At 43.6% G+C, this 26389-nt stretch overlaps 1 long non-coding RNA gene across 1 annotated transcript; it reads left to right on the plus strand.

The window, feature by feature from the left end:
- The first annotated feature begins 11786 nt into the window (after nt 1-11786).
- LOC310798308 lies at nt 11787-25265 on the plus strand. Its single transcript, XR_014553765.1, has 3 exons — nt 11787-11873; nt 14417-14500; nt 25211-25265. It is a non-coding gene; the product is annotated as an uncharacterized lncRNA (long non-coding RNA).
- Nucleotides 25266-26389: the final 1124 nt, after the last annotated feature.

Genomic DNA, 26389 nt, shown 5'->3' on the forward strand with positions numbered 1-26389 from the left:
GTGTGTGAGCAGGAAATAGCTTCTTCCTTCACTACTGCATTGCACTTCCCTGCTTCTTTTGACAGAGGGTGCTGTTGAGGCCCTCTCTTAAAAGGTTTTAAGCCACATAATGGATTAAAATGGACAAAAATTCACAGTAATCACAATTCTGGGTTTTTGGGTCTCCATTAAATAAATGAAAACAAGTCATGGTAATCAGAGCCAGCCTTCTTTGTCTCGTTCAATCATACAATCAGACTGATTGCATGTCTTCCTCGAAATGTCCGTAGGCTATTATTAAATGATGTATTAATTGTATTCCTGACAGGACAGGTGAAGTTCATATGCGTATCATCTGAAGTCTCTGTGATAGTAATAGCAAGTTGTGACGGTCTTTGATCTTCTATCTCCAAATTCCTGATAGATAGCCTAAATAAATAAATAAATAACATTCTCCTCCTCTCTCCTGATCCCTCCCTCTTACTTTCTCTCTCTCTCCTCGCACGGCGCACACCCGAGGTAGCCTACAATGTAGGTCTAACAAAACACATTCTTATAATCATATAGCCTATAAAATCTCTGGGAATTGTTTTCCATCCCGGGAGGCTATTAGCCTACCAGAGTGTCCAGGAGGCTTGGCAATACAATTTGAACCGTTTGATTTGGCAAACGACCCAGAGGTGTGAATACACCCTGGAAATGTCATAGGCTACTTCTGCAGTGTCTACTGTATATAGAGAGGACACAGTAAGCTAAGTCGTGTGTGTGTGTCTGTGTGTGTGTGTGTGTGTCTGTGTGGGTGGGGGGGGTGTTGTTGGGACCTGTGCATGTGCCTGTGGGGGGGAGGGCTATCTCTCTCTCTCTCTCTCTCTCTCTCTTTTCAGTCAGTATGGGTCATGGTTACATAGCAGAAGATGCTGTGGAGGGCTATCTGTCCAAACTGTGCACCAGGAGTAGTTCCAGTCACAGGCCTGCTCATCGGTCAGGTATAAGGCTCCTTCATCAACACAGAGGCTAATCTAACATCCTTTTTTGTAAACTATCTTTTGCTCTCTTGGGCGTGTTCATTAGGCCATTCTGGATGAGATTCACAGCTATCAGACAAACAGTCAAACAGCAGCAGGTTGTAATTTATAACCAGGCTGCATCCTGGACACCTAACACACAAAATAACACAATACTGTTAACCTTCTTATGCTCTGCCCCCAAATTGGCTAAACATGTCTGTTGAGTTGTGTCTAGCCTTCATGTCATGTGATATCATGCACTGCTGAATCTGATATATCATGTGATCTGGTGGAGTCACATTATAATCTGATATATCATGTGATCTGGTGGAGTCACATTATAATCTGATATATCATGTGATCTGGTGGAGTCACATTATAATCTGATATATCATGTGATCTGGTGGAGTCACATTATAATCTGATATATCATGTGATCTTGTGGAGTCACATTATTTGATGCTAATCACTGCCACCCCCCCAAACTCTGTCTCCACAACAGAGCTCTGCCCAGAGGGATTTTGTTGTCATGGCAACCCGGACCCCCCAAATGGATGAGTCTACTGCAGCAGCTGGAAGCTCATTGGACAAGGACTGGGTCACTGAGCACGCCCGGCAGGTAGCCACATAGGGACAGGTCAATAATAACAAAGTCATTCTCCCAGCACGGTGTGATGATGAGTTGCTGTGTGCTTCTACGTGTCCAGGATGCTGCCTGGAGGTCTGTGTGTACTAGGAGTCTTCATCATCACTGATACCGATGCCAAAGACACACTGAACACACTCCGAAAGGTCAGATTCATACAAGGACACAAACGCTTGGAGGATACTTTCATCATATTGGTTAAAGTTTTGGACATTTATAGGCTACATGCAGGTCTAAGGGCTATGCTAAATTAATTGATTAATACAATAAACAAGACTACACCCCTAGACACATTCTCACATGTGTTTTTTCCCATTAGGGTCTTAAATCTAAAAAGAACAAAATCAGTAGAGCTTTACAGAACAATATCCACTACACTCTTATCATATACAAATATATTCTTGCATTTAAACAAAAGCATACATATCACTGACTCTAAATGCTCAGTTTTACACAACAATATTTTTGCTTTACTACCACCTTTTTGGTTCCCAAAAAATGCAAGCACGTACTGTAACTAACACATGCAAGTCTCAGCAGTCTTCACAAAAGGATTTTCACCCAATTAACTGGTGATTTACATAGCATATAATACAGCACTTTTAACACATGTTAACATACCTGTAATAGTAGGACAAACACAACCACACTCGGTAGGCACTTTAATTAGAACATAAGAATTCAGATAAATTATCGTTGTTGGTCTCAAATTAAACAGAAGGTGAAATGTATACATTAATTATTCATTAATCATTCATACTGTTACTCTTACACACATGCAAAGATGCACACAGTTACAGAACCCATACAGACATTCAATTCAGCAGCTTGACTGGAACTGTTCTCAGGTCAGGTCTTTTGTTTCAGGAGGGACTGAAAGCGTGGGCGCACCAGATTGAGGACGGAGTTTGTCTGATTGATGGCAAGAGGCTGCCGGTTGACAAAGAGATCACAGCAGGCCAGGTGAAGGACTCCTGTCACCTAATGATCTAAATCAATATGAAACTGAATCTAAACAATACAACTCGTTCTCTGATTGGAGGGAGGACAGGAGGGAGAATCTAACTCTGGCTTTTCTCTGCAGAGGAGGAACGTGAAACAGACTCTCACTGCTCAGCTGCTCGTCACACCGGTAAAACACACACACACACACACACACACACACATACACACACACACACACACACACACACACACACACACTAGTGTTTTATAAAGGCAACCTGGTCGATGTCACCTCAGCAAGGAAAGACATTGGCTCCAATGTGAATGCTGCAGTACATGTCACAGGGTTCCTACGCAGGTCTGGAAAGTCTGGAAAACTATTCAAGATGAATTTGATCATTTCCAACTATTGAATAGATTGGTGATTTGAAGAAAAAAAAAGTCTGCAAAAGCTTGTGGTTCACGTCTGATACTCAGATAATTATGGTAAAATCGGGCTTCTCTAGTCCAATGGTTCTCAACCTTTTTGAACCGTGACTCCCAAAAAACTTTAGGCTGGGGTTCGCGACCCCCCCTCCCGCCACAACCCAACCCAATGACATTGCGCACGCATTTACACACTGATTTCACTCGCTCACTGAACTCGTTTTTATAGTTTATATAGCTTTATAATACATTAAACCATTGGTATGGGAGATTTCATCATCATGGGAGAAAAATAATTTATTTTCTTTTTTCTCTTTTGACAATCATCCTGCGACCCCCCAAAATAATCTTGTGACCCCCTGGGAGGGGGGGGAGAACCACTGCTGTAGTCTACCAACCACTCAAAGCGCTTTAGTGCTGACATTCACACACACACCCATGACGGCAAGCTACGACGCAGGGTGCTGCGCAACCATCGGGAGCAATTTGGGGTTCAGTATCTTGCCTAAGGTCACTTTGACAAGTGGACTGGAGGAACCGGGAATCGAACCACCGATGATCGGCGGACCGACCTCCTCGTTAGTGGACGGCCCGCTCTACCTCCTGAGCCACAGCCGCTCCACAGCGTTGAGGTTGTTGTAGAGCCACTTTGAGTCCACAGTTGATGTTGATGTGAAGAATAATGCTCAGAGGGATGCTCGTATTTACCCAGCCACTGCATTATATCAAATCAATTCACCAAAATCAAAACCAGTCAAGAACATGGTTAGAACACACGCCTGGAAAAATATGGAACTTTTAAAATGGAAAACCGTGTAGGAACTAGAGAGCTGCGCGGGCCTGAAATCTCGGCCCGAGCCCCCCCCGGCCCGTGACATGCAGGCCCGTGCCCGACCCGGCCTGGATGAGTCATGAAAGTAATTGGCCCGAGCCCGTTGCGAGGCCCGACATCAATATCACGATATGACAACACATCTCTCTCTCTCCCTCTCTGTGCATGCTGCCGCGCTGCTGAACTCGTTGGTCCAAAACGTTGCTAGACTGTGTTGCCTATAAAGACAACCACCGCAGCTTTCTCTCTGTCTCTCTCTCCCCCTCTCACACACGCTACCGTGGCCTATCAAAATCCAGACATATTGTCTCGAGAAAGAGAACGTTAGATCGTTTAATTGCCAACAGCAACAATGCCCACAAACTGAAACATTATGTCACTCAAGCATATAGAAATTAAAACAGCAGACTTAAGCTGTGTTCACACCAAGATATTTATTTTTCGCTCTGTCGCTTGATTCAACCCTTTGGAATCGCTCTGTCGCTCTGTTTAAATCGCTCGTCAACAGGCACATGAATTGACGGAGATGTGGGGGCTATAACGTTACGCAATGTCATGATATTTGTCCACTACGAGCCACCATCATTGTTTACAAGCTAAAGCCTATCAGTGTGCTCCTAATGCGAGCTCCATACCGGTAGGACAGACTTCACTTCATGTCAGCTGTCAGCCTGTCAATCAGCTGTCAATGCGGTTTGTTGCCACACAATAAACCAGCGGTTTGCTCCAAGCCAGAGTGATCCTTGACTCACTCTCACACGGCAGCCAATCAGCGTTGAACAGCGAGCGACTGATGCCAGCGTAATTTCGCTCGAGTTGGGATATTTCATCTCGAGCGACGAGCGTATTTTCTCCCTATCGCTCTGTCTCTGTTGCTCGGACGCCCAGCGATATTTCTCCCAGGCGAATATACGCTCAATCGTTCGTTTGCATTGACTTTTTATGTAAACTCGACGCCAGCAAAAAACTTTAATAGGTCGGTGTGAACGCAGCTTTAGATTCACATGTCCTCTTACTCCCTGATGAAGGCTCCTGTGTGAGCAGAAACATGTTGGTGTGTTTTTTAATCTATAGCCATGTTTAAGATAAAGGCTTTTTAACATTTTCTACTAAAAAGACCAGTGTTGCTGTGGGATTTTTTTAAGGTTTGCTCGCTTCCACTCTCCACAAAAGGTTTTTTCTTGCGGGAGACAAACTTTATTTTTCTATAAGACACAGCACCTATCCGGACGAGCCTAGGACCACTCTGGAACCTGAAGCGCAGCAGCCAGTGTCCGTTCTGCTTTACTACTCCAGCCTGGGCCAATAACAGGACCTGTTATTGCCCGGGACAAGAGTAAGTACTCACTAGGCTCTTTCACACACAGATCGTGGCAAAAAAGCAGTTTAGGAGTCCCGCAAAGCCCGCAGCCTCGCCACAGAAATTGCTTTCACACAGAGCCAAGAAGCACGGCCACATTCCCGTGCTGCAGTGTACTTTCAGGTGAAATCCCCTGCTCCCGGATTGAAAGGCAAGCACCACTCGCATGGTGGGCGGACTCGCCTTAATATCAAAACGCATGCATCTGCTCCTCAGACCAACTCGCCACAGACGGCTATTCACCTTATTCTTTGCTCACACATGGACGCTTCCGCATTACGTCATTTCGTAATAGTATTTCCGTTTTGACTTGCCAAAAACCCCGCAGGCAAAATGGCCGCGCACACTCCCCTCCTAAAGTGGCAAAATTACTCCCCCATAAACTAACATATCTTGGCCAATACGTATGTAACATACAAAATAAAACAACCCGTAATATCTTAATTTTATGTAGAATGCAGAGGACATGTAACTGTTTAGTTAAACTTGCATTCCAGGAATATTGTGCTCTAAAGATGACGTTAGTGGAGTCGAGGCTGTTGCGTCCTGAAACCCACATAACCTATGTGTGGTTTGGCGTAACCTACGTATGTGCGAGATAGAAACGTTATGAATATAGCCACGTTACAAACAACAAACTAACGCTGGTGATCCGTATGGAAACAGTGTTACTCAAAATGGTTAAAAGTTATATCAATTTGGGAGGTACGGTGGTGCAGTGGTAAGCACTATCGCCTCACAGCTCGAAGGTCGTGGGTTCGATTCCCACCTGGGACGAGGTGAACGCTGAAGGAATGCGTGCCCGTCCGCATGTCCTCGAGTGCCCACCGCCCGGGTGGGGTCGGCAAAAGGGCCTTTCTGTGTGGAGTTTGCATGTTCTCCCCGTGCCTCCCGGGGGTTTCCTTCACATAGGAACCCCCTTCACAAAAACATGCAATATCCTGGTTGCTAATGTGGTTCCTCCTCTGGTCGTTAAGGGCGCCTGTTCAGAGGGAGGGGAACTGGTTGGAATAGCGTGAACCTCCCACGTGCTATGTCCTACCGGTGAAGCTTCCTCTGTCAGGTGAAAAGAAGCGGCTGGCTGACTGCCCATGTCTCGGAGGAAGCAGTGAGCCAGTCTCGGCTCTCCCCAGATCGGCAGAGGATGGAGTAGCAACCAGGATTGAGAAATCAAAGCTATTTTCACACATGAACTCCGGATCAGGTGAGGGTTGCCCCCCACTGAGCCTGCCCCGGATGATATGTGAAGTGTACCCTTTCACACATGAGGCATGTTGCTTTCACACATGAGTAGCACCTCCGCAGAGTTTGTAAAGTAGAGAGGGGGCGGGCAGCGGGGGTGGGGGAATTTGGGCATGGCCACACGAGTTGTGAAAACGAAAAATACATAATGGGCGATAACTGCCTAACGTTCACGGCATATAATCGTTTGCGCATAACGTTAGTAAGTAATTAATTAAACAACCCTACAACTCACGCCCAGATGCATCGATTTCATCGAGTCGCAAGCACTACAAACAAAACAGGTCTTTGCTATGTTCAGTCCTAAAATGCATCCAACCTACTAGAATTATACAGAATACAGGAAGCTAGACGTTTTTACCTTCAAAATAAAATAAATGTTGTATTACTTAGTAACAAAAAATCAGAATGTCGACTCACTACGGGTTAAAATTGACTTTTCGAAGGGAGCAGATATTCTTCCAGTTTATCTCCGTTCTGTATCTTTCGAAACACACACAAAAAACATTACACGTGCATTTACTTTATTTAATTGCCATTATTGCGAAGGTTATACCCGGAAGTTTTCGTTATATACTGCCTGACTTGACGCTACTTGGAATTTGCGGTTCTGCCATTGAATCTTCACAAACGCTGTGTACACGTTAAATCAAAGACATGAACGCAACCAGATCGAGATACCCTACCTAGCGATGTCCAATACTGGGAAGCGGGACGACCCTCGCGTCCAAAAATGCTTATTAAATGTGTGTGCTGTGCGAAGCAGACATGAAATCAGATCAGAGCCATGAGCCTTTCAATCCAGCAATCCAGCAACATGTTGGCTGTCGCACACGGAGCAGTTTTGAGCTTCATTTGGAAACCAAATGGCATGTGTTTTTTGCTCGCTCATTCACATCGACTATTTATATAATAATAATCTGTCACGATCGTCTCTGTCCTCATGCACTCACGAGCTGACTACTTCACGGAGCTCTGGAGGGGGGGGGGGGGGGGGGGATCCACTCCTACGGCTGGGGCTACACTTCCCTCCGGATAGGACGAGGATCCGCGGGAGCGCGCATGAGCCACATGCACACATTCACACATGACAGCCATCCGGATAGCCTCTAGATAACTCCTGAATTCCAGACATGTGTGAAAGCAGCTCAAGTGAGCACTAATGGGGGATAAAATGGGATAAAAAAATCGGGGGGGGGGAAAAAAAAAGTTATATCAATTTGGTCATTCAGTGGCACTTTACTGCCATATAACATAACTAACTAGCGGCTAATATTAGCCACATAAGGCAACTAGCGCTGAACCGGAAGAACAAATATGTTTGCGTTGAACGTGGAAGAGAGAAAAAGTGGGTGTGGTGAATAAGGTGAATAGCCCTCTGAAGCTTATTATTATATCCGTTAATTTTACCTACCGTACTAATGTCAACATCGTTTGAGCATAAAGCCTAACCGCACGGAGCATTCCTCCTGGCGTCCCTGCAGTCATGATTGTATAGGCTACTTTTTTTTACTTTCACTCGTGCACTTTCTTGCTACATGAGGTGATTTCCCCTGTAATTTTTTTATGAATGAGCTGACCATTCGCACCTTTTCCGGCTTGCTGCGACACGCTTTCAAATGGAGGCGGGTTGCCAGGTAACCCGGCACTGTTACTACCTCCCGTCGCGGGACAAAAGGCGTAAAACAATTATCCACCAACGCGCGTTCACGACTTTCACATCGGAGGCGCAAATCCTATTTTCCGTGCATTTTTCGGCTTTCAAGGCCGGTGTGAAAGAGCCTACCGAATTGCGGCGGACACATTTGGCTCATTTCCACCACATTTTACTGCCCTGCACAGCTCGTCACCAGTCGGCTCTACTCGTTTCGGCCCGATGGATGTTCTGCTTCGACCGCAGATCATCTGCCCCCGCCCACAGCTGGTCGTCATAGCGACCGCATATCTGTCCTTCGCTTATAGCCGAAGTAGGCTATAACATCACGTTACAATTAAATCCATCCACAGAACTTTTAAACTGTTTATGAAATACTGGTGCCTCTAAATGACCTACAGTGTACATGGGCAAATGTGACAATCGGCCAGGAGATGCATGCGCTGCGCTGCGCGGGGACGGGAGAGGCGCTACAGACAGAGTGTGAAGCCTGTACCCCGGCGGCCTCTCACCGGGCAAGACCGCGGCTTCAGCAAGACCCGCCTGCGGCCCAGCGGAGCGCTGCACAGGAGCTTCCTGAGCAGCGGACTTTTTTCACACTCAAAACAATTGAAACCACCGCCAAGATTTTATTTCACCAGAGGCGAAGGCAGCAACACAAAAGACTGATGGAAATATACATAACAGAAGAGAAGGTAAGCCCACTAAACTGGTATGCAGCATTGCATTGACAGTCAGTAGATAGAGTAAACACGATTCTGCCTGACCAATCAGTCGTCAACAATGTTTTCATGTCACTGTATGGTACCGGGTTGACAGAATAGAACCCCGACGAGGCAGGTACGAAAAGTAGCACGACTCAACCCCAATACAACCCGGGCTGGGACGGTTTTAACCGGTGGAATGAGACAATTTATCGAGTCGAGCGGAGCGGGATCGCGCTACTACCTGTGGTGGAAATGGGCCAATTGAGGCCGGCTGCGGGGCCAGGCAGGGTGGGGAGAGCATTGTGCTTGTGTACAGAAGATTAGCTGTGGGTTTCCTGTCCTCCAACAGAACAAGCTGTGTGGCACTGGGACGACGGCCTGTGATTGGGCGAGCTACGTCGGAGAAGCAAGAGTCATCTGTGAAAGCAAGGGGGAAGCCATTGGACCGCAGCAGAGGGGTGGTGTTGCGACATGCCCCTCTCTCGAGTTAAAGTGTAACTAACCCCCAGTTTGACACCAAACTGTTGCCATTTGACCATTTGTATCATTTTTCAGCAGCATATCTGGCATAAGCGCCCTCTAAGGGTGTAACACTGCTTTTTTTTCTTTTCTCAAATGAATGGGAGATTAGGAACACACTGACGTCACAGTGTTCCCAAAGACTATGGGATTTCAAGATAGTTACTCCACTACTCCCCCTGTACCCTTTCGGCTCCTCACAACTCCAAGCCTATTCCTATTGAAGTTTGCTCTTAAAATACTGAACCAAACGTCGTCAAAGTTGGCACATGTCTTAATTATAGTTAGTTTCCCGCTGAATGTGTCATTACTTTATTAATATCTTACCTGGATAAGCTCGAATGATGATGTTTATATTATCAGTCCGAGTTGAAAGCACTGTCTCCAGCCCAGGCAGGCGGGAGAGAGTCGTACTGTAAACCTCATGGACGAGCCCCAAGCTCCGGGAGCGCGCGCAGCAGCAGCTGGGCTCTCTGTGCTCTGAGAGCAGAGAGAGCACAGTCTGACATTTCCGCGGCTATCAGTCCGACTTGGAAGCACTTTCTCTCGGCCAGTCAAACGGGAGAGTCTGCTCTCTCATGCACCCGCGGGGGCGCGCAGCAGCAGCAGCACACAGCAGCAGTGAGAGGTGGGGGCTTTCAACAGTCTGACATTTCAGCAAACAAATCTCGTCGCAGTTTAGCGGACATGTAAAATATAACGCTATACTACGACGTGACAACGTGACAAAGCTTCTCTAAACATATCGGCTAATATAATATCATCACTGTGTACAAGCAACGCCAACTTCTCAGGAAATCAAGTCAGCAGAGCAGAGCGACTGGCTCTGTCTGTGTGTGTGTGCTCATCGGGGGGATTTGCATAGGAACAGTCTGTGAGGAGGAGAAGAGCGCTGCGCTGCCTCCTGCGCCCTGAGAGGAAAATCAGAGGTGCTGTAACTTTCAACAAGAATCACGAAAAGCCCCAAAACGCAAATTAAAAACGGATTTCATTGCGCGGTTTATCTCTAGTTAGACGAGGGAATTACGTGGAGAAATCTCGCATTGTGTTACCCCAGAGCGAGAGGTTTGTCCTCACTGTGCTGTGTGCTGAGAGCAGCGAGGCTCTTTAAACAGAAGTTTAGACAAGCCACGCACACACACATGGGACAAAATGGGACAAAAATAATTAAATTTCTAGTTCGCCACTGAATGGCCAAATTGATATAACTATCAACAATTTTGAGCAACACTCTTTCCATACATGCCACCAGCGTTGGCTAGTTGTTGATATTTATAAAGATATTGCCCCTCTCAAAAAAAATATTTTTGAGGCGGTAGGCAAACTGTAATGGCGTCCATTTCCGAAAAAAAATCTTGACTTGAACACAGCCAAAGAGTTTAGTATAGACAAGAGCATATGTCATTTCTTGGTTTTTTCCATAGGTATTTTCAAATCACTGTTCTGATACATATCTGGGGGGTTAGTCCCCCTTTAAGTACCCCTTGCTCCCTTCCTCCTGTCCAGCATTTTATAAGAACACGGCGATTGCCATATTTTAGACCTGTTTTTAGCGTTTTATCTGGGACATTTTTATTTATAGTGTTGATCTTAATGGGCCCTTTTACCCCCAGCCACTTTTAAAATATTCCGTAGTTCCACCTGCTGTCACCAGGACCACTGGGACTTTTGACTGCTATTGCAGCACATCCCCCTAGCCTCGACCCAATTACTGTGAGATTTGTCGAGCTTAATACCTACGGGTTCCTATCACGAGTGATTAGCATGCAGAGTGGCTATTAATTCGCAGTGGACGTTTTGCAGTGGATATTTGCCTTAAAGTTAACTTGAGTGGCAGTGGTGGCTGACGCTGTGTTTGATCTTTAAAGGATACCGGAGAGCAAGCGGGAGGACTGAGACAAGTGGACCTGGATCTTCAGTCAGTGGAGCTGGGCTGGGTCACCTATTTTTATAAATAAACATTGTTATTCCCTTTTTACCTTGGTTGTAGTTTTTATCTCTGCTTACTCCTGATTTTAAACAAACCTGTGCAGCTTTTAATCTTTCAGAACTAGAGTTCCTAGGCTCTGCTGCAAGCCTAGGTGGCGTTGTCGGGCAACATTTTATTAAAGACCCTTTTAAGCATTTGTAAAAGTTGGCCACGTTGGCCCAATGTATTTTTCTATTTCATAAATTAATTTAAAAAATCCACCTAAAACCCCATGGTATTCTCTAAGATAACCATGTATATTAGATTTTAATGTGCATGGATGATAATGGAATTATAGGCTACATGACCCCCTTTTTTCTACAGAGAGCAAACAGAGATATATAGAGAAAAGAGAAATGTTTATACACACACACACACACATATATATATATATACCGTATATATATATATATATGTCATGGAGTAGGATGACAGAATGTAAATGTTTGGGTGAACATATCCTTTAATGCAGGTGCAGTGAAGAGAAGCCACTCCCCTGGGTCAGAGGTCGTGTTCCAGCCGGCAGTGTTGGGCATTCCTCCTCCTCATGTGCTCCGGTCCATCCCAGCCAACCACATTAACAAACAGTAGGTGTTGTTAACACGTTCACTGCCGTGGACGAGATATCTCGTCAAGCAGAAACCAACGGTTGACTGCCAATGACGAGATATCTCGTCCAAAAAAAAAAAAAAAAATTTTTGACGGTGGGACGTCGATCAACCCCTTTTACATCTCCTATTAAAATATGGGAGGTATTGAATGTGTATAATCTATTTTACCGACCCACTAAGTGGCGACAGTGCTCTCCAGACGAGAGAAAGCCAAGCAAAAACAGCCGCGTGAGGAAGCCATTCTCATGAAAATGGATTGGCGAAAACGCTTTCGCTTTCGCGCAGGGAGCTGGCGGTGGGGGATTGCAAATTTGCATAATAGATTATGGGTGCAACACACTTTGAAACACGCAGCATAAATAAGACCAGAATCGCAAAAGCTTCATCAAAGCTCTCAACCGAAACCCCAAGAAATGAGCGAGCCCATCCAGACTCGCCCAAAGAGTGGCCGCCAGCAGACAGGCAGCAGCAGCAGCAGCAACTCGCTTGTGACACGCCCGCTGCAGGCCAGGGAGGCAGGAGGAGAACACACACGGAGGGAGGAGTTTGAAGGAGAGGGGGGTTTCCTGCTGTTATGGAGGAAATTACTGTTCAAAACTATTGTTTAGATGTCTGACGTCTTACTGATGCCAAAAATGAATGGTTAAAGTGACTGTTCTATCGAATTTCACAAAAAGCCATTTATCTCAGCTTAAATTTTCAGATGCTGAAACCATGCTGTATTCAAGTGCTAATGCCTACATAACTACTAACTCTACAAACTAACTCTTTTAGACAGAGAAAGCACACATTATATTAGTTCTTTTGAGATATTTTGTGTTCACAAAATCTTAGCAGAAAATAATCCTCGGCTGTTGAAAGATGAGCCAGAATCCTCAAAAAAAAACCTTGGCAGAAGCTACCTACAGTAAAAAAAAAAAACGGCTGGCAGTGAATGTGTTAATGGTTCCTGAGTGGCTTGTACACATAGTAAAGTCATGACAAGAAGTGATTTAAATTATGAAAATTTAGTTTTGAGAGTGCACACATACAGAAAGGGTGTTCCTAAAGCTGTGTTCACACCCGAGATATTTATTTTTTGCTCTGTCGCTTGATTCAACCCTTTGGAATCGCTCTGTCGCTGTGTTTAAATCACTCATCAACAGGCACACGAATTGACGGACATCTGGGGGCTATAACGTTACGCAATGTCATGATGTTTGTCCACTACGAGCCACCATAGTTGTTTACAAGCTAAGCCTATCAGCGTGCTCCTAACGTGAGTTATATACCGGTAGGTATATACCAGGGGTACAGTGGTGCAGTGGTAAGCGCTGTCGCCTCACAGCTCGAAGGTCCTGGGTTTGATTCTCACCTGGGACACTGTGGGCGCTGGAGTTGTGACCCCCCCATATCTTCAGTGCCTACTGCCCAGGTGGGCTATCTCGTCGAAAGGGCCTTTCTGTGTGGAGTTTGCATGTTCTCCCCGCACCCCCCAGGGGGTTCCTCTGTACATAACCCCCCCACTAAAAACATGCAGAAGATCGTCATTCGACCAGTGACGACAACATCTGAAGTTGGTCCAATGATGGTCCAATGAAGGTCCCCGGGCGCTGGAAAGAAATAGCGACCACTGCTCCTGGCCTGCCCCCTGGAGGAAAGGACAAGCCTGGATGGGTCAAATGCAGAAGACATATTTCACCGGCCACCGTCAGCATGAGTGTGTGTAGTGGCCGCATGCGTGTGTTGTAGTGTTCGTGTGACAATAAAGACGGGCTGCCGTCTGAAATCGTGTTTTTAGTACAGACTTCACTTCATGTCAACTGTCAGCCTGTCAATCAGCTGTCAATGCGGTTTGTTGCCACACAATAAACCAGCGCTTTGTTCCAAGCCAGTGTGATCCTTGACTCACTCTCAACACGGCAGCCAATCAGCGTTGAACAGCGAGCGACTGATGCCAGCGTAATTTCGCTCGAGTTGGGATATTTCATCTCGGGCGACGAGCGTATTTTCTCCCTATCGCTCTGTCTCTGTCGCTCGGACGCCCAGCGATTTTTCTCCCGGGCGAATATACGCTCAATCGCTCGTTTGCATTGACTTTGTATGTAAACTCGATGCCTGCGAAAAACACAATACAGTGTAGGTCAGTGTGAACGCAGCTTAACACCTCTGCCATTTCAAAGAAGGAAACATTTTGAATTTTCCTCTGAAACGTGGTTGGATGTTTGCTACTTCAGTAAATGTAACCCATTATAGCGCTCAATAAAGAACAACCTTGATTTGAAACATCCACACCATGACCAATGATATACAGTAGATAGTGAAGGTATATAGAGTCATGAAGTGTCTCACTCTTTGCTGTTGGCCTGACCTTGTCTCTTGAAGGCCAAGGTGTGCTCACCACACAGTGAGGCCATTTTTGCAGTTGCTGGTAACAAGAGTTAGGGGGGGAGCATGAAATGGCAAAGGGGCTATAGTGACACTGTGTGGTGGAATTTGCTGGTTGGATCAGAAACAATGGTCTTTTTCTTTATATTCAGATGAAAAAGGGGCTTAAGCGGAAGGCAGACGACTGTTCTACCTCTGACTTGGAAAGAAGGAACGCCGTTGAGCTAAAACAACAGGTTGGTGTTTGTGTCTGTAAAAGTGAAAAGCCGTTTGGAGAATTTAATCACCACTACTTGGCTCTTTTGCTGAACCCAAAACTGAACCCAAAAATGACTTTTCTTTTCTTTTAGTTCAAATACCTGGGTATGCAGTGCACCTGTTTAACTCATTGAGTGCCATGGACGAGTATGTTCGTCATTTCGTTTAGTAACGTAGAGTGCCAAGGACGAGTATGTTCGTCAATTGCATTTTTTGACGGTGGGACGTGGATCAAAGCATCAGGCATCTCCTGTACAAATATGGGAGCTATTGAAGGTGTATAACCTATTTTACGGACTCATTAGGTGGCGAGAGTGCTCTCCAGATTACAGAAAGGTCCGGAAAACTGCAGCAAAAAGCAGTGATCAAAGAGAAGCCGATGCATGCTGCAGCCAGAGCCATATAGATTGCTCTGTCTGCAGCTGACGTCGGGCTGCGAACATCAGTCAATCCGCGCACACAACTGAGCTCCTCTGCCTCTGTCTGTCTGTCTGCATATAGTTTCTCCACACGATTACCCACCAGAAAGGCAGCACCCGACGCCGAAGGGCCAAACCTATCCCTGCAGTCCCGTTTGGCATTTCCTTGTCGCGCTGGGAGCCGCCCGGCGCAAAAACGGAGGCTCCGAAAATAGACTGGGTGCGTGTGGGGAGGAGTTTGCAGCTGAGGCGGGGAGAGGGGGGTGGGGCACGCAGGCTCCACAGAACTACACCACGTCACTACATCAGAAAATATTAGCTAGCGTCAGTGAATGTGCTTGAAATGCTGCATTTCACAAAAGGCTGAATATCTCAGCTTATAATTTGAAACCTGTCTTTTTGCTCAAAACAGCCTATCTTCTCCGGCTCATAACTAAAGAACGGAAAATGGGATCAATAAACTTTTTTTTGCAGATGATAGAAGAGAGTCTCCTCGTTCTTTGTGCGTGTTCGGTGTTTACATAGTAATATCACACAATATTCTGTTGCCCTCGAGAAATCACTGAAAACGCTCTGAAACTCTGGCACTGGGAGCTTCCGTTCTCCAAAAGTGGCTGGCACTCAATGAGTTAATAATGTATGCCAAAAAAAATCACAAATCTAATTTATTTAGTTTTTCATACTTTTTCATGTCAAAAGTTCATTTTTCAAGATTTCATTGATAACGGTAATCTACAGTTTGCTGATGTCAGCTAGTACTATCAAATTTCTACCCCATTTCCACCAATCATATCACGACATGCAGCTGTCAATCAAATCTTCATTTCAGGATAATTTTCTCTTCCAAATGAAGTAGAAAATGGTGCCTAGTGCCTGTCATCTGGCCGAATTCCTATCCCATAAACTAACTACTAACTTGGTCAATTGTATGAAACATGAACAAAAAACAAAAACTATAATCTCTAAGAATGCAAAGAAATGTAACTAGCTCGTTAAAACGCGCATTCCAGGAATATCGTATTTACAGAAATAGCGTGAATGGCGCGCGGTTGAGAGCGTGGTAGTCAGGGGTCGCCCCTCGGAGATTCCAGGCGGGCGGGCAGCACCCATGCATCGGATTGTCCGCTCGCTCCGCATGAAGCAGCTGGCTGCCTGGTACTCTGATTGGTTTTGTTGCAATTAGTGAGAGGTTGACCCCAATTTAGTGGTAAAATGCCTGACCACCATGAAGACAGACCACATGTTGCGAATTCCTTTATCGCAAAAGAACTGGGATGTGGAGGCTAAATGACGTCACATCCGTTTTGTTAGCGTTCCATTTGCAGAATACTTGAGCTGGGAAGTTCACTGGTCAGATCCAGTCCCTAGCCAGGCTAGCCATTGTTAGCAATAACAGTTGATAACATGGCATTTTGCGCATACAAACACTGTAGCCTCATGTCCACACAGATATAAGTTATGCAGTGCTGTGTGTACAGCTGATTTAATGAGACACAAACAAAACAGCAGTGCTAAACAATATTACTGTGATTATAATCGTGCATTCCTTTATAACTGGGAACTGGTAATCTTACGACTTCAAAGTTCATGAGCTGGGACGGTGACGTCACCAAGCTGGTATTTCCCATTCCAAACTTGTAGGAGCCTCAGCAGCCCCAACCTCAAAAATCGCACAACAACAGTAGTAGTAATCGTAGTAATGTTGTTTAGCACTTCTGTTTTGTTTGTCTCATTAAATCAGCTGTACACACAGCACTGCCTAACTTATATCTGTGTGGACATGAGGCTGCAGTGTTTGTATGCGCAAAATGCCACGAAATGCCATGTTGTCAATTGTTATTGCTAACAATGGCTAGCCTGGCTAGCGACTGGATCTGACCAATGAACAGTGAACTTCCCAGCTCAAGTTTTCTGCAAATGGAACGCTAACAAAACGGATGTGATGTCATTTAGCCTCCACATCCCAGTTATTTTGCGATTTTGGACAACTCAAGTAGTTACCTTGTGAGCCAATCAGCAGTCACTTCTGTTTTTAGAACAGGTATGGTGATTGGATAAAATATGATGTACAATTAATTTACCATTGAAGTCGTCAACTTCGGCACCAAATGTATTTCGATAGTCTGTACCAACATCTCAAAGAAACTGTAATCTTGTTCCTTCCTATGTATGAGATGCATGCACAGCTTGAAGAAGGCGAAGGGAGGAGATGGTGTTTTTGTCACTCTATCCTCAGGCTTCTTCAGCTGCTATCTATCTGCTCGGCTACACGCCTTGCTCCTCCTTCATCTGTCAGCAAACATTGAATATGGATCATGCATTGATGTGAACAGTGAACACTGCAGCAAATATGCCATGCTTCACTCCCTGTAGACTAGCCAGAGTTAGGAGGGTTCAGACTAGAGATGTAACGGTATGAAAAATTCACATCATTGGTCACATCGTGACCAAAATGATCACGGATATCAGTATTATCACAGTTTGTTAAAGTGTGCTGAAAATGTTCAAAAAGTACTAATACACTCACAGAAATCATTTCACCTGGTTTCATATTGAAAACTCAGACCCAAAAAGGATTGATACGCTCACTGAAATCATTTCTCCAAGGCTGCACGTTTGCATCTGGGAGACGGTTGACAACTTTGGTTGATGATGGACAGTATTTACCAAGTTTTTCAAAGCACAGTAACCATGGTACCACGGTAATCATGGTACCACGGTTTTAACGATCATGAAAATTTGAAACGGTACGGTTATTGTAAGGAATTTGATCACGGTGATCATTAAAACCGGTTATGGTTACATCCCTAGTTCAGACTCTTTTAAAGTCCTCTCAGTGCCCCTCTGACCAAGGCACTGGCTAAAGAGTTGGTGCAGGTGTTGTACTGCTGCGGCTGCCCTCTGCTCTGTGTGTTCTGGATGGATCAAATGTGGAGGATCAATTGCTTCTCGAGGATAATAAAAGAAAAAGTAATCAACCTGGCCTATTTAACCATGGCCAAATATGGTGACTCTCCACCATTCACTCTGTGAGCGCTCTCCTTTTCTACCATCAAGGAGGAGATGAGAGGTGCAGGGACAAAAAAAGCCCTAGTATTCATTTCAGCTCTGTGATCTCAGTCAGTCAATGCCTTGTTATCAGATTCTCAGAGCATTCAGATACATTGTTATCAGATTCTCAGAGCATTCAGATACATTGTTAGCAGATTCTCAGAGCATTCAGATACATTGTTACCAGATTCTCAGAGCATTCAGATACATTGAATCAGATTCTCAGAGCATTCAGATACATTGTTACCAGATTCTCAGAGCATTCAGATACATTGAATCAGATTCTCAGAGCATTCAGATACATTGTTATCAGATTCTCAGAGCATTCAGATACATTGTTATCAGATTCTCAGAGCATTCAGATACATTGTTATCAGATTCTCAGAGCATTCAGATACATTGTTATCAGATTCTCAGAGCATTCAGATACATTGTTATCAGATTCTCAGAGCATTCAGATACATTGTTATCAGATTCTCAGAGCATTCAGGTACATTGTTATCAGATTCTCAGAGCATTCAGATACATTGTTATCAGATTCTCAGAGCATTCAGATACATTGTTATCAGATTCTCAGAGCATTCAGATACATTGTTATCAGATTCTCAGAGCATTCAGATACATTGTTATCAGATTCTCAGAGCATTCAGATACATTGTTATCAGATTCTCAGAGCATTCAGATACATTGTTATCAGATTCTCAGAGCATTCAGATACATTGTTATCAGATTCTCAGAGCATTCAGATACATTGTTATCAGATTCTCAGAGCATTCAGGTACATTGTTATCAGATTCTCAGAGCATTCAGATACATTGTTATCAGATTCTCAGAGCATTCAGATACATTGTTATCAGATTCTCAGAGCATTCAGATACATTGTTATCAGATTCTCAGAGCATTCAGATACATTGTTACCAGATTCTCAGAGCATTCAGATACATTGAATCAGATTCTCAGAGCATTCAGATACATTGTTACCAGATTCTCAAAGCATTCAGATACATTGAATCAGATTCTCAGAGCATTCAGATACATTGTTATCAGATTCTCAGAGCATTCAGATACATTGTTATCAGATTCTCAGAGCATTCAGATACATTGTTATCAGATTCTCAGAGCATTCAGATACATTGTTATCAGATTCTCAGAGCATTCAGATACATTGTTATCAGATTCTCAGAGCATTCAGGTACATTGTTATCAGATTCTCAGAGCATTCAGGTACATTGTTATCAGATTCTCAGAGCATTCAGATACATTGTTATCAGATTCTCAGAGCATTCAGATACATTGTTATCAGATTCTCAGAGCATTCAGATACATTGTTATCAGATTCTCAGAGCATTCAGATACATTGTTATCAGATTCTCAGAGCATTCAGATACATTGTTATCAGATTCTCAGAGCATTCAGATACATTGTTATCAGATTCTCAGAGCATTCAGGTACATTGTTATCAGATTCTCAGAGCATTCAGATACATTGTTATCAGATTCTCAGAGCATTCAGATACATTGTTATCAGATTCTCAGAGCATTCAGATACATTGTTATCAGATTCTCAGAGCATTCAGATACATTGTTACCAGATTCTCAGAGCATTCAGATACATTGAATCAGATTCTCAGAGCATTCAGATACATTGTTACCAGATTCTCAGAGCATTCAGATACATTGAATCAGATTCTCAGAGCATTCAGATACATTGTTATCAGATTCTCAGAGCATTCAGATACATTGTTATCAGATGCTCAGAGCATTCAGATACATTGTTATCAGATTCTCAGAGCATTCAGATACATTGTTATCAGATTCTCAGAGCATTCAGGCGGTGCTGAACAACATCACTGTTGATCCAGGGTTTCTGGTTTGGCATTAGTTTGATTATTTTTGTTGGGATTATATCCTCTGTGCATCTTTTTATGAAGCCTGTTACCGTTTCTGCATAATCGTCCAGGTCCCATGCAGCCCTGAACTCTTCCCATGCTACTTGGTCAAAGCAGTCCCTCAGGATGTCCTCTGATTGGTCTGACCAGCAGTGGGCGGTTCGGAAGGCCGGGGGGTGTTGCTTGAGTTTTTGATGGTACCTGGGAACGAGCAGGATGGAGGTGTGGTCCGATCTGCCGAAGGGGGGGCGGGGTGTAGCCTTATAACAGTATCGGATGTTCGAGTAGCACTGGTCCAGTGTGCGTTGCTGAGAGGTCGTAGCGGCATGTCTGGGTTTTGAAAGCACAGTAAGTTAAAATGTTTCTCCTCCTCACAAAATGCCTGAAACGATTAATTCAGTTTGTTTTGGTTTTGTGTGTGTGTGTGTGTGTGTGGTGTTAGGGGGGCAACTCATTACAAAAGTAACATATTACATGAAATATATTACTTTTAGCAGTAACTCAGTAATATAACTTATTACGTATAGGATTTCAGTAATAGTATACCAGTTACTTAAGTTAACTGAAGTTACAAATTGATTATTTTTCGGGATGGTGCCGGGGTGGCGATGTCATTCTGCTGCTGCTGTTGTTTTGGTAAAAGTAATGCAAAGGTAGTGTAATAAGTAACGAGTTACTCTACATAGAAAGTAATATTGTAAAGTAACTTATTACTTTCAAATTAAAGTAATTAGTAATATGTATTATGTACTATATTACATTTTGAAAGTAACTTGTGTGTGTGATGTGGAGGGCAGCTCGTGTCCTGTGCTGGGTGCAGAAAGAGAGGAGCAGCCAGACTCTGCTCCAGCAACCCTCCAGATCCTGCCTCTTCATCATGAGCCAACTCGTCCGTCCGCAGCCAGAGCGAGAAACAGAGGAGGAGACGAGAGAGGGACAGGGCCATACTGTCAAGTCAACACAATGTCACTTCTTTTATCAGGCTGTTTTCTAACTCAGTGGTTCTGAAAGTGAAAGTGGGGTCCAGGGACCTCCAAGGGATCCTCGAGGGGGAGAAGGATACGATACGATTTTGCATTGGGACCAGTTCTATTGAAGTGGCATGGAAAGTCAAAAATTCAGATACATTGTTATCAGATTCTCAGAGCATTCAGATACATTGTTATCAGATTCTCAGAGCATTCAGGTACATTGTTATCAGATTCTCAGAGCATTCAGATACATTGTTATCAGATTCTCAGAGCATTCAGATACATTGTTATCAGATTCTCAGAGCATTCAGATACATTGTTATCAGATTCTCAGAGCATTCAGATACATTGTTATCAGATTCTCAGAGCATTCAGATACATTGTTATCAGATTCTCAGAGCATTCAGATACATTGTTATCAGATTCTCAGAGCATTCAGATACATTGTTATCAGATTCTCAGAGCATTCAGGTACATTGTTATCAGATTCTCAGAGCATTCAGATACATTGTTATCAGATTCTCAGAGCATTCAGATACATTGTTATCAGATTCTCAGAGCATTCAGATACATTGTTATCAGATTCTCAGAGCATTCAGATACATTGTTACCAGATTCTCAGAGCATTCAGATACATTGAATCAGATTCTCAGAGCATTCAGATACATTGTTACCAGATTCTCAGAGCATTCAGATACATTGAATCAGATTCTCAGAGCATTCAGATACATTGTTATCAGATTCTCAGAGCATTCAGATACATTGTTATCAGATTCTCAGAGCATTCAGATACATTGTTATCAGATTCTCAGAGCATTCAGATACATTGTTATCAGATTCTCAGAGCATTCAGATACATTGTTATCAGATTCTCAGAGCATTCAGGTACATTGTTATCAGATTCTCAGAGCATTCAGGTACATTGTTATCAGATTCTCAGAGCATTCAGATACATTGTTATCAGATTCTCAGAGCATTCAGATACATTGTTATCAGATTCTCAGAGCATTCAGATACATTGTTATCAGATTCTCAGAGCATTCAGATACATTGTTATCAGATTCTCAGAGCATTCAGGTACATTGTTATCAGATTCTCAGAGCATTCAGATACATTGTTATCAGATTCTCAGAGCATTCAGGTACATTGTTATCAGATTCTCAGAGCATTCAGGTACATTGTTATCAGATTCTCAGAGCATTCAGATACATTGTTATCAGATTCTCAGAGCATTCAGATACATTGTTATCAGATTCTCAGAGCATTCAGATACATTGTTATCAGATTCTCAGAGCATTCAGATACATTGTTATCAGATTCTCAGAGCATTCAGGTACATTGTTATCAGATTCTCAGAGCATTCAGATACATTGTTATCAGATTCTCAGAGCATTCAGATACATTGTTATCAGATTCTCAGAGCATTCAGATACATTGTTATCAGATTCTCAGAGCATTCAGATACATTGTTATCAGATTCTCAGAGCATTCAGGTACATTGTTATCAGATTCTCAGAGCATTCAGATACATTGTTATCAGATTCTCAGAGCATTCAGATACATTGTTATCAGATTCTCAGAGCATTCAGATACATTGTTATCAGATTCTCAGAGCATTCAGATACATTGTTACCAGATTCTCAGAGCATTCAGATACATTGAATCAGATTCTCAGAGCATTCAGATACATTGTTACCAGATTCTCAGAGCATTCAGATACATTGAATCAGATTCTCAGAGCATTCAGATACATTGTTATCAGATTCTCAGAGCATTCAGATACATTGTTATCAGATGCTCAGAGCATTCAGATACATTGTTATCAGATTCTCAGAGCATTCAGATACATTGTTATCAGATTCTCAGAGCATTCAGATACATTGTTATCAGATTCTCAGAGCATTCAGATACATTGTTATCAGATTCTCAGAGCATTCAGATACATTGTTATCAGATTCTCAGAGCATTCAGGCGGTGCTGAACAACATCACTGTTGATCCAGGGTTTCTGGTTTGGCATTAGTTTGATTATTTTTGTTGGGATTATATCCTCTGTGCATCTTTTTATGAAGCCTGTTACCGTTTCTGCATAATCGTCCAGGTCCCATGCAGCCCTGAACTCTTCCCATGCTACTTGGTCAAAGCAGTCCCTCAGGATGTCCTCTGATTGGTCTGACCAGCAGTGGGCGGTTCGGAAGGCCGGGGGGTGTTGCTTGAGTTTTTGATGGTACCTGGGAACGAGCAGGATGGAGGTGTGGTCCGATCTGCCGAAGGGGGGGCGGGGTGTAGCCTTATAACAGTATCGGATGTTCGAGTAGCACTGGTCCAGTGTGCGTTGCTGAGAGGTCGTAGCGGCATGTCTGGGTTTTGAAAGCACAGTAAGTTAAAATGTTTCTCCTCCTCACAAAATGCCTGAAACGATTAATTCAGTTTGTTTTGGTTTTGTGTGTGTGTGTGTGTGTGTGTGTGGTGTTAGGGGGGCAACTCATTACAAAAGTAACATATTACATGAAATATATTACTTTTAGCAGTAACTCAGTAATATAACTTATTACGTATAGGATTTCAGTAATAGTATACCAGTTACTTAAGTTAACTGAAGTTACAAATTGATTATTTTTCGGGATGGTGCCGGGGTGGCGATGTCATTCTGCTGCTGCTGTTGTTTTGGTAAAAGTAATGCAAAGGTAGTGTAATAAGTAACGAGTTACTCTACATAGAAAGTAATATTGTAAAGTAACTTATTACTTTCAAATTAAAGTAATTAGTAATATGTATTATGTACTATATTACATTTTGAAAGTAACTTGTGTGTGTGATGTGGAGGGCAGCTCGTGTCCTGTGCTGGGTGCAGAAAGAGAGGAGCAGCCAGACTCTGCTCCAGCAACCCTCCAGATCCTGCCTCTTCATCATGAGCCAACTCGTCCGTCCGCAGCCAGAGCGAGAAACAGAGGAGGAGACGAGAGAGGGACAGGGCCATACTGTCAAGTCAACACAATGTCACTTCTTTTATCAGGCTGTTTTCTAACTCAGTGGTTCTGAAAGTGAAAGTGGGGTCCAGGGACCTCCAAGGGATCCTCGAGGGGGAGAAGGATACGATACGATTTTGCATTGGGACCAGTTCTATTGAAGTGGCATGGAAAGTCAAAAATGCTTCCACCCAATAAAACACATTGATACGGTCATGTATCATGATGTAGTTAGGTCATCTAGCTCTACTTTGGACCAAACAGGGGCTTGAGTTGAGCTGTATGCAGCTGAGGGTCAGAGCTAGGGCTGGGTATCGCCACTGACTTCCCGATACGATACAATTCCGATACACAAGGTCCCAAGTCGATACGATTTCCGATACGATACGTTTCGATATCGATATTTTAGTTACAATACCAGTTTTGCTTTGATAATGGAAGAAATTCTCAAAGAACTAATGCTGTAAATTGTACAAGGAAGGAACCCTCTAACCTGGTGCATTATTAAAAAATATTAATATTTACATTCAGAATTGACCATAAAGCAAGCAGTTACATCATGTAATTCTTTTTTATTTAAACATGACCAACATAGTCATTCAACACCTTATCTTTCTTTACAGTCTTCTGTCTCTTTCTTTACAGTCTTCTGTGAGAAGCCAAACAAATTTAGATTTCCACTATACAACAGAATCATTGAACAGCAGCATGCAGTAAACTGTTTTATAAAGTATAAATGCTTTGTAAATAAAATAAAATACAATTAAATACAGCTCATGAACATTTCCAGTTCACAAACATTATAGTGCATTATAGGCGTGGGGTTATCATCAGTAGGGTGCACCTGGGGTAATGAAGGCAGATGATGTTTTCATTTCATTCAATCATGTTAGAGCAGGAAGAGCTGAAACACATGCAGGGCAGTGGTCCTCCAGTGGACAGCTGAGATTTATTTAAAGTGGACCTAATGTGTCATTCCTACCCCCCCTCCCCCCCCCCCCCATAGTGCCTATCATGGAGTCACCATTGCCCTCTAGACCAGTGGTTCTCAAATGGGGGTCCGGGGACCCCCAGGGGTCCGTGGCACTTTGCCAGGATGTCCGCGAAAAGTTTTCAGGATTTTTTTTTTTTTTTTGTAAAAGCTTCATAGTTCAAAGAAAATATTTAATACTTAAATCTAAAATGGTTTCTGGATTACATTCTATTCTAACAAACCTATCAATTTAAAAGTCAAGCACGTGACCATGGAAACAATTAAGCTTAGCCCAAAATCACAAATCAGAATGAGGGGGTCCCCGGTATATTTTCTATCTTGTAAGGGGTCCTTGGCTGAAAAACATTTGAGAACCTCTGCTCTAGACAACACTCCAGTCACTTTTTCCCTCACCAAGGCCACCACCAAAGCGGCTCAGGATTGCCAGTGATGCAGTGTTGCATATCCTTCAGGTGAGAATTGGTCCTCTACTACTATCAATGTAATCTATAATGTGTCCTTACACTCACTACCTTACTGCTGTTCTCTTGAAACTCTTCTAATCCAAATTTAAATGTTTGTCCTTGCATTCAATTTTAGCCAACCTGGAGAGGCGCCCTCTTTTCACCGCAGTGTTAGGGCCTAAAAAAAGGAAAAGTTTGGTTCCTGTTGGTTGTCAGTTGAGGTGATGGGTCGGTAGGGATTTTTTTTTTTTTCCAGTGGCAGCAAGGGATAGATAGGAAATATATATATATTTTTATTTTCCTTAAAATTACAGCAGCGATGGATACTTTTTTCACAACATAGCCTACATGTACTCTACCACTGTGCTCTACACACGGTTTTATATGAACAAAATATTTAAGTCAATATGAATGCTTCAATGTTATTAAAACGTGCTGTGCACGAAACAGTATCTCGAAGGCGGACGGAGTCGCGGTACTTTGAGCCGTCGAGGGCACAGGTTCTAGCTCTGTCGTGCACTTCAGTGCTAAATACCTGAATTGAAATAAAGCCATGACGCCACTGACGAGCGAACCAAGCTGCTGAGTGGGGGTCGACACAACATCGCTGGCGATATCCATCCATTTGTCAGCTCTGTCCACTTTGCCGGCTGCTGATACGAATATACAAGGGCACTGTTTTAACTTCCTGAAGCATGTTTTCAAATGATTTTAACCCCAATCTCACAATTTTGGTTGGCACGCTAGTGCTGCATGGGCAGAGAAGCGACACAAAGCACATGTCCGTCATGCTCCCTGCAAACCCCGCCCCTTAGCGCCACCGTCAAATCAACAAGCTCATAAAATAAATTTGGGTCGCACGTAAATTGACAGGGTCGGTCGGAAACCGGAACCGAACAAAAACATTTTTTAGGCCCAGTCTTCGATGGAACGGCCTGCATGCTCGCCGAGGGAAACGCCTGCGAGCCCCTCATCAAAAATACCTCTCTCTCTCTCTCTCTCGCTCTCTCTCTCTCTCTGTGTTGCCCAAGTACACAAGTCTCTCTCTCTCCCAAGTCCACACAGTCTCTCCCTCTCTCTCCCAAGTCCACAGTCTATCTATCTGCCTCTCTCTTCCAAGTCCACACATGTTG

Source organism: Poromitra crassiceps (genome assembly GCF_964638095.1).
Source record: "Poromitra crassiceps genome assembly, chromosome: 25".
NCBI lineage: Eukaryota > Metazoa > Chordata > Actinopteri > Beryciformes > Melamphaidae > Poromitra > Poromitra crassiceps.